Source organism: Anomaloglossus baeobatrachus, chromosome 8 (assembly GCF_048569485.1).
Source record: "Anomaloglossus baeobatrachus isolate aAnoBae1 chromosome 8, aAnoBae1.hap1, whole genome shotgun sequence".
Lineage (NCBI taxonomy): Eukaryota > Metazoa > Chordata > Amphibia > Anura > Aromobatidae > Anomaloglossus > Anomaloglossus baeobatrachus.
In genome coordinates, this window is record NC_134360.1 from 226,112,922 (window position 1) to 226,123,222 (window position 10,301).

Sequence of the window (10,301 nt, forward strand, 5' to 3'; positions counted from 1 at the left end):
ACTGCACAAAAGGTGGACTGCACAAGAGGTAACAGACTTGGCTCTGCTATGTTACATGACTGTGTATTTAGGTCTAAATCTATAGCAGTAGATTTACTAATAGCAGACCATAAATACAGTGATTCCGGTGGCGCACGACGTGTGATAGATTTCACACACCTGCAGGAGACACTTTATCTAACTTGTGCCCACGATGAGTTTTTGGTGAGTTTTTTTTTACGCTGAGTTTTTTTGCTGCAGCAGAAACTTAGCATCTTACAGCCCCAAGAAAGTGGATGGGATTGATGGAAATCTCCTGTCCATGGCGCTTCTTTTTTATTCAGTGTAAACTGTCCTGCGGCGCGTGCTTCAAATCCGCAGCGTGGCAATTTCTCTTGCAGAATTTCGCTGTAGAATTGCATTGGATATGGAAATTCACAGGTAAAAAAAACAAAAATGCGTGAGTTTCTGCTGTGAAAATGCACGAAAACCGCATGTAATGTGCACCTGGCTGTATCCATAAGGTTTTGACAGCCAAATACTTTATATAAAGCATGACACCCCTAAAAAGAGACAAAGAACACAGAGTCAAAAATGAGATTAAAAAAAAAACAAAACGCAAGTAACCTAATGTACATAATAGGTGCAGAAATTTTGCTACATCAAATACTTATTGTGGGAATTTAGCGTAAGAGTTCGTGCACACAGTGGTTTTCAGAGAGGAAAAATTGTAAAAATATCAACTAAAAATATTTAATTATATTTTTTTTTTCATTTTTCCTCTCCAAAATCCTCCTAAAAAAATATTGCATAAGTTGCCCAGTTAATTCCTATAGGAAGTTAATTCTGTGTTGATCAGGTTATGTGCAGAAAACATGTTTTTTTCAGGCAGATACTGCCTGGGACCCACCTGAAAAAAAATTAAATAAATAAATAATAATAATATAATACAAAAAATGTTATGAAGAATGAACATATTGTTTGCTGTTGTTTTCCTGAAGAATCTTCTGCTTCAAATTTGATGTGAGTATGCTGGCATCTAAAAGATTGTTGTGTGCACATACCCTTAGGGTATCTGCGCACGTTGCATTCTGGCGTGACAAATAAAACGTTGCATTTTAGATGCATTTTGAGTGCAGAATGGATGCGTTTTGGATGCTTGCTTTCCCAGAGAAAAAGAGGAAAATGCATCCAAAACGCACAAAACAAGTGACATGTTGCTTTTTAGAACGCTTTGATTTTGTCAAAAATTTGGCATCCAAAATGCTACATTTTAAAACGCAACGTGCGCATGGAATTTGCTTAATTGTCATAGACTTTGCTGGGGACGCAGAACGCATGCGTTTACGCTGCGGTTTAAAACGCTGCGTAAACGCATGAAAAAATGAAACGTGCGCACATAGCCTGAGAGTAAGTTTTTAGAGTTTTGTTTTTTTCTTTCTTCATGAGAATGTTTTGTAAGTGCCTGGTGGAAAGAAAGAGTCTTTTTGAAGTGAATCCTAAAGGAAAGGTCTGCAAAGTGTTGCCCAAATAGAAGTCCGCAAAACAAGAAAAGAAAAAAAAAATGGTTCAAAATCACTTTGTGCAATGTGTTCACAGCAAAAACTCTCCAAAAACTGTGAAAAGTTCAAAGACCGCAAGTTTTATTGCACAGGTGGGCTATGGACACATGGTCAGCAGAGTATTCAGAGGAGAAACCGAGGGGAATCTCCAAGTTTTTGAGTTTTGTATTTTCAAGATTTGGAGAGTTTCTGCTCAGGTTCCTTTCATTAGTTTCTACTTCAAAAACTCCTGAAAAAACAGGAACGGATTATTAACTCGCCCTTTGTTGACTATCTATATTAATTTGTGCAAAAACGGACACGTTAATAATAAAATTTGGTGACAATCCTGACTCCACTTCTCTCTTTCACATGGTCATTTTTTATTTTTTTTTTGCAGGTGCAAAACAGTAACAGAATAAACTAACAGAATGTTTTCGCAGTGTGCGCCAAACTGGTGTAGGAGACAGTGCGCCATTTGGAATAAGTATGTATCCGTGCTGACACCAAAAATGATCCAACGTCTGGTACATTATTGACCTGGCGCATTTGGAGGAGCTCGCCACTCATGTTAGAGGTGTAATCTTCCTTGAACCACCCCATGATTGGCGTACAAATATCCCCAAATTTTGTGGCAAGAACTAGTGCATGTGCTCTGGGATATTTTATGTTGTCCCATGAGTCGCTTTCCTTTTTCCTACAGTTCAGAAACATCTAAAGCAAATAATGCATGTGTTTTGAGTTTTTTTTGCATGCTATATGCTCCATTAGGAGTAGAATTCTTTTGCATTTTGCTGTGTGTAATCTTGTTTACATAGGACTGCAGGTAAACGTATGGCTACAGTATCTATATGTAGCATTCTATCACAGCAGCAATAGCACACAAGACATACTAGATGGCACTTTATTTCTTATACTGTTCATATATACATTAAAAGGTCAGAACATGTAGACGGTCGGTGCATCTTCTATAGAACCTAGAGTATAAAGTATCGCACTGATATATAAATATTGAGAATGCGTTTGTAAATAGAGCCTGTTCTGGATGGACATCCTGGTTCATTGCCCTCTTCCTTGGTGTATACAATGTAATATACCGTAATACAGATCTTAGTTAAATCAATGATCATTCACGAGGCTGTAATATATATAATCTGCTAATAATAACCTGAAAAGAACGCACTGACGAATGTTCACCCAAAACATGAACAATCCCTATACTTTGCCCTGCCTTCTACTCCACAGGTTCCATTGACAGGTCCCATTCATCTCCTGGGCACCATGCTCTGCCCTATCTGCCCCCATTGAAACTTGATATTTTAATGAAATAAATGGGAATTAGTAAATTATGAGTCTAGGAGATTATTTAGGACTGGTTTAAGCATAGCACACAGAGTAAACACAGGTTATTAGTAAAGAATCTGGGGTGCAGGCAATGACTGGGAGGGCACAGAGGATTACAGGTCCTGAAGTGTCCTACAAACCACGCGGTGGCTCCAAGTTCTGCGCACAAGCGTGCCAACCTGGGGCAATGTGGGAAAATATTACTATTCTTTATTGATTTATAATCTATAATTAAAAAAGTCAAACATTTATTCAGTTTTTTCCCCATTATTATTAATAATTTATGATTATTATTAATAATAATAAATAATACTTTATTTCAACTTTAGTATAGATGCAAAATCTTGGGGGGAAAAAATGAAATATTTCCTGCAAAAATACAATAATAAAATAAATCAAAATTTATTCTATCCCAATGACAGGGGATTATTTTTATTATTTATTCACTGGTCATTTAGTCAAAAGACCCCATCACACACACAGATAAATCTTTGGCAGATCTGTGATTGCAGTGAAATCATGGACATATTGTTCCATTTGTACACAGCCACAAACCTGGCACTGATTGTCCACAATTTCACTGCAACCACAGATCTGCCACAGATTTATCTCTGTGTGTGACAGGGCCTTTAGACTATGTGCCCACGCTGCGGGAAATGCGCGGATTTTGCCGCGGATTTCTCGCGGAAAAGCCACGGATTTTCCAGAAATCTGCAGCACAGCTACTCCCCAGCCATTTCTATGGCATTTGGGAAATGCTGTGCCCACGCTGCGGATTTTTCCGCAGCGGAAATTGTGCGGATTTTCGTGCGGAAAAATCTGCAGCATGTCAATTATTGTTGCGGATTTTGGTGCGGATTTTGCCTATTCAATTGAATTTAAAAAAAAATCGCAAAATCTGCAACAAAATCCGCGTCAAATCCGCACCTATGAAAAGGTGTGGATTCCGGGGGAAAGTTGCAGATTTTGATGCAGAAAAATCCGCAGATACAGAGTCCCGTGGGCACATAGCCTTAGACCACTAGATCTTTAGGATCCTGTTCACTGAGATATTACTTCTGTTGATAAAATAAGCTATGACATATATGATTTATTATATATTGCAAGGAAAATGAGTGTATAAATAAATAAAAAAATTATATATACATATGGTAATATGTAGATATATTTAATAATTAATATATTGTAACAAATTACAAATCTAAATAGTTTCAAAAGTAACAATATATTCAGTTTCTCCCTCCCAGGTACGGTATTACACCTGCATCCTCCTCCCTGACTTGGATTGTCGTAGACGTGGGCTGTAAATATAAGGTAGGTTTATGTATTATACATATGCGGACGATTGTATTTTTCTCTATATATTTGCACATAGAGTTTATGTTGCATATCATTCTCTATATGCATAATGTTAACTAAAAACGGTAATTCTGAACTATCTTATTTGCAGTCCTATGTAAGATTGTGGTTAAAAACATTTCTTATTCCAAATAAGTTTGTGCCAAATGATGAGCTGAGCTCCGGTTTATTTGTAGATTGACCTGGACAAGTAAAAAATGGTTGAATAAATGCACGTATAGTCATGCACCAATCTACCCTTGGTTCGTTCGCTCGTACAGAGGCCACAATGGGCCCAATGTTATAAATTTATTAAAAACAAATCTAAATTTTATTGAGTTAATTTGCAAATACATCGTAATGGCCGACAACTCACAAAATGCACAAGGCAAAGATATATTCACCTCTAGTCGCATATATTATAAAGAAAATACGCAAGTGAGGATCACAGCCAGTAATACATCTAACAGCTAAATATATAAAATATTATAAACAGAAAAAGGACAAAACATTCTTCATACAGAGCAGCCAAATTAACAAAATGGCGATGACGAAGGGCACAAGTTTATGTTTTAAGTTGAGCATATTGATAAGACGTTGCTGATCCTGTACTGATCCTGAGTTACCTCCTGTATTATACTCCAGAGCTGCACTCACTATTCAGCTGGTGCAGTCACTGTGTACATATCCTGAGTTACATTCTGTATTATACTCCAGAGCTGCACTCACTATTCTGTTGGTGCAGTCACTGTGTATATACACTACATTACTGATCCTGAGTTACCACCTGTATTATATTTCAGAGCTGCACTCACTATTCTGTTGGTGCAGTCACTGTGTACATACATTACATTACTGATCGTGTTTTACCTCCTGTGTAATACTCCCTATTCTGCTGGCGGAGTCACTGTGTACGTACATTACATTACATTACTGATCCTGTACTCATCCTGAGTACTACACGAGTACTACACGAGTACTACACTCCAGAGTTGCACTCACTATTCTGCTGGTGGAATCACTGTGTCCATACATTACATTACTGATCCTGTGTTACATCCTGTATTCTACTCCAGAGCTGCACTCACTATTCTGCTGGTGCAGTCACTGTGTACATACATTACTGATCCTGAGTTACATCTTGTATTATACTCCAGAGCTGCACTCACTATTCTGCTGGTGCAGTCACTGTGTACATACATTACATTACTTATGCTCTACTGATCCTGAGTTACCTCCTGTATTATACTTCAGAGCTGCACTCACTATTCTGCTGGTGCAGTCACTGTGTACATATATTACATTACTGATCCTGTACTGATCCTGAGTTACCTCCTGTATTATACTTCAGAGCTGCACTCACTATTCTGCTGGTGCAGTCACTGTGTACATACATTACTGATCCTGAGTTACATCCTGTATTATACTCCAGAGCTGCACTCACTATTCTGCTGGTGCAGTCACTGTGTACATACATTACATTACTGATCCTGAGTTTTCCCTACTGTACTCCAGAGCTGCATTCTGCTGGTTGTTATTGGAAACAGTCAGTAAGTCGCTCTCAGATGCAGTTCAGTGTAGCTGATCTCTAATTATATTGTGGGGCAGTCAGATTTTTCTACATCAACGATAAATACAGAATTCACCGGTCATTACAGGATTATATTATACGGCTACTTTCCTAACCTGACATTGAGAACAATACTGTGGCTCATAAGGAGTTGGAGAATTGCTCTAAATAGCCGCTTTCACGTTGAGATCTTTCTTCAGTGACTTTTACATCGGATTTTACTCCTACAGCCAGATCCACCATGGTAATGGATAAAGATGTGTGACTTACCTTCTATAAGCATCACATTTTTTATTATGTACTAGACTAGAAGTAAATTTCAGCCTGAATTCTAAGTTATACTTCAGAGCTGCATTCATAATTCTGCTGGTTGGTAGTTAAAATAATTAACAAACTTGTTGACAGACACGTGCCTAACCACCTATAACTTACATCTTACTGTTCCCTCTGCCTTTTGTTTTTTAAAAATTCCAGAGTCCAGCTGGTAACTAAAAGATCCCATAGTTTTCAGTTTGGCTCTGTTCAATGGGGCAACTATGATATCAATATTTGAGAACTATGTCCTACCCATGTGGCCGGCCAATGACTCTATGCACCGACTCCAGAGTAAACCCTATGAGAATGGTGCTTCAAACAAACTTTGAATAAATCAGTGGTACAAATATATACAAGAAAAAGCTTGTAATATCTTATCAGAGAAAGTTGTTTCTATCTCCACTTATGAGCCCCTTTTTTTTTTTTTTTTTTTTTTTTAAGCCACCTGCTCTGCCTCCTTAACTCAACATCTACTTAGAGAAAAAAAACCCCCAGATCAACTCCATTTTACTCGAGGGGGGCTGTCAACACAATGAGGTTTCAGGTTACAACACCTATTGTATTCTAGGCTGAGGAAAGGAGGAGCAGAGTGAGAAAACAGACAGAGACACAGAAAGATGATGCTGAGTTTTCTAACAAGTCTCTTACCTCTCCCCAGAGCTGGATTCACATCCACACTGCTTAGGAATTTTTTCTAATATTCTCAATGCAGATTCTTCTACCTGTGTACTAATTAACCCCTTCCCCACCTGGCTATTTTTCTTTTTTTTCCCTCCCGTTTACCCATCAGATTCATTTTTTTTGGCTGAATTAATTAATGTATTAATTCAGCAATCAAGTGCAAGCAAGAATGTGGGCTCAGCGTGTGAAGGGGTTGAGGAATGAAGAGTGAATCCCTCATTTCTGGGTGTGCTGTGTATGGGAGACATCATTCTCCATCCACTAGATCGGTCAATTGTAAATTATTGATCGCACCTCTAGAGGGGAAATTGGTGTAAAATGCCAGATACAAGTCAAGTAATGTACAGAATTGTTATACAAACACATACAACAGCTTATCCTGAAAAGTTACTTGAAAGTAGAGTTATCCTATAAACAAGCAATGATTGCAGCTCTGAAGCCTCCATAAATGTGAATGCAGCTTTCGTATTAAGTACAGACTGTAACACACAATTATTATAGGCACAGGCTGGCAGGGCTTGCTGGGAGTTGTAGTTTTTAGACAGCTGACAGGCCTCCCCTCCACTTTTGTGGCATCTGTCAGGCCGTTTCCCTGACTGTGATGCTGACAGGTGTAATGACGGCTCTGCTGGATTTCCCCCTGTCGCTGCCCGTCCTGTTTATTTATGTGGCTGCTTCAGGTGCTGGAGAAGTTTGTCTGACATAGGAAATCTCCAGACCCAAGGACTCTGCGGTCTCTAAGGTAATAGTTCCCTTCTGTTTTAGTAGGAAGTGGGTTGACCCGGGGGGTCAAGGTCTGACCTCCATCCCCCGCCAGTATGAGGGGTGGTAATTGCCTTTAGACCTTGAATGTTGGCATTGGCATTTGGCATGAAATGGATGACGGCTGATTTAACTGTATAGAGAGGATATCGATTACAAATAACCGTGATTAACGCCAAAGCAGCAATTCGACGCCCAACTAGAACCATACACTGGTCTCCTTAATGGAACCCACGTCCCCCGCCGTACAGTGCCCTCTCCCATATGTCTGCACACCCCCTTCAGAAGTCTGTGCACCCGAAACAGTGAATAATCCACAGTGTTACACTCATAGTATTGTGCGCCACTGACCACCACCAATATTTATATATCTTTTATTGTGGATTTTAGGCTATGTTCACATTTCCTTGTGTTCGTTTTATTTCTCTGCTCCATTGTTAGGAAAAAAAATATTTGAATGAATGTAACTTATCCATTGCATGATGGATGGAATTGGCAGTAGTGACCTATTAATTTATTATTCGGGTCATGTGAGAAAGAAAAGAAAAAAAAAAATGCATCAATCATCAGACACTTCTACTTCTGTTTTCATCTCTCATGCAACAGATCTGTTACTGGGAGAGATACATAGACCTTACATCCAGCCTATATTACTGGGAGAGACACACAGACCTCACATCCAGCCTATATTACTGGGAGAGACACACAGACCTCACATCCAGCCTATATTACTGGGAGAGACACACAGACCTCACATCCAGCCCATATTACTGGGAGAGACACACAGACCTCACATCCAGCTTATATTACTGGGAGAGACACACAGAGCTCACATCCAGCCTATATTACTGGGAGAGACACACAGACCTCACATCCAGCCTATATTACTGGGAGAGACACACAGACCTCACATCCAGCCTATATTACTGGGAGAGACACACAGACCTCACATCCAGCCTATATTACTGGGAGAGACACACAGACCTCACATCCAGCCTATATTACTGGGAGAGACACACAGATCTCACATCCAGCCTATATTACTGGGAGAGACACACAGACATCACATCCAGCCTATATTACTGGGAGAGACACAGAGCTCACATCCAGCCTATATTACTGGGAGAGACACACATATCACATTCAGCCTATATTACTGGGAGAGATACACAGAGCTCACATCCAGCCTATATTACTGGGAGAGATACGCAGAGCTCACATCCAGCCTATATTACTGGGAGAGATACAGAGCTCACATCCAGCCTACAGTGCCTACAAGTAGTATTCAACCCCCTGCAGATTTAGCAGGTTTACACATTCGGAATTAACTTGGCATTGTGACATTTGGACTGTAGATCAGCCTGGAAGTGTGAAATGCACTGCAGCAAAATAGAATGTTATTTCTTCTTTTTTTTTTTTTTTTAAAATTGTGAAAAGTTTATTCAGAGGGTCATTTATTATTCAACCCTTCAAACCACCAGAATTCTGTTTGGTTCCCCTAAAGTATTAAGAAGTATTTCAGGCACAAAGAACAATGAGCGTCACATGTTTGGATTAATTATCTCTTTTCCCAGCCTTTTCTGACTAATTAAGACCCTCCCCAAACTTGTGAACAGCACTCATACTTGGTCAACATGGGAAAGACAAAGGAGCATTCCAAGGCCATCAGAGACAAGATCGTGGAGGGTCACAAGGCTGGCAAGGGGTACAAAACCTTTCCAAGGAGTTCGGCCTACCTGTCTCCACTGTTGGGAGCATCATCCGGAAGTGGAAGGCTTATGGAACTACTGTTAGCCTTCCACGGCCTGGACAGCTTTTGAAAGTTTCCTCCCGTGCCGAGGCCAGGCTTGTCCGAAGAGTCAAGGCTAACCCAAGGACAACAAGGAAGGAGCTCCGGGAAGATCTCATGGCAGTGGGGACATTGGTTTCAGTCAATACCATAAGTAACGTACTCCACCGCAATGGTCTCCGTTCCAGACGAGCCCGTAAGGTACCTTTACTTTCAAAGCGTCATGTCAAGGCTCGTCTACAGTTTGCTCATGATCACTTGGAGGACTCTGAGACAGACTGGTTCAAGGTTCTCTGGTCTGATGAGACCAAGATCGAGATCTTTGGTGCCAACCACACACGTGACGTTTGGAGACTGGATGGCACTGCATACGACCCCAAGAATACCATCCCTACAGTCAAGCATGGTGGTGGCAGCATCATGCTATGGGGCTGTTTCTCAGCCAAGGGGCCTGGCCATCTGGTCCGCATCCTTGGGAAGATGGATAGCACGGCCTACCTGGAGATTTTGGCCAAGAACCTTCGCTCCTCCATCAAGGATCTTAAGATGGGTCGTCATTTCATCTTCCAACAAGACAACGACCCAAAGCACACAGCCAAGAAAACCAAGGCCTGGTTCAAGAGGGAAAAAATCAAGGTGTTGCAGTGGCCTAGTCAGTCTCCTGACCTTAACCCAATTGAAAACTTGTGGAAGGAGCTCAAGATTAAAGTCCACATGAGACACCTAAAGAACCTAGATAACTTGGAGAAGATCTGCATGGAGGAGTGGGCCAAGATAACTCCAGAGACCTGTGCCGGCCTGATCAGGTCTTATCAAAGACGATTATTAGCTGTAATTGCAAACAAGGGTTATTCCACAAAATATTAAACCTAGGGGTTGAATAATAATTGACCCACACTTTTATGTTGAAAATTTATTAAAATTTAACTGAGCAACATAACTTGTTGGTTTGTAAGATTTATGCATCTGTTAATAAATCCTG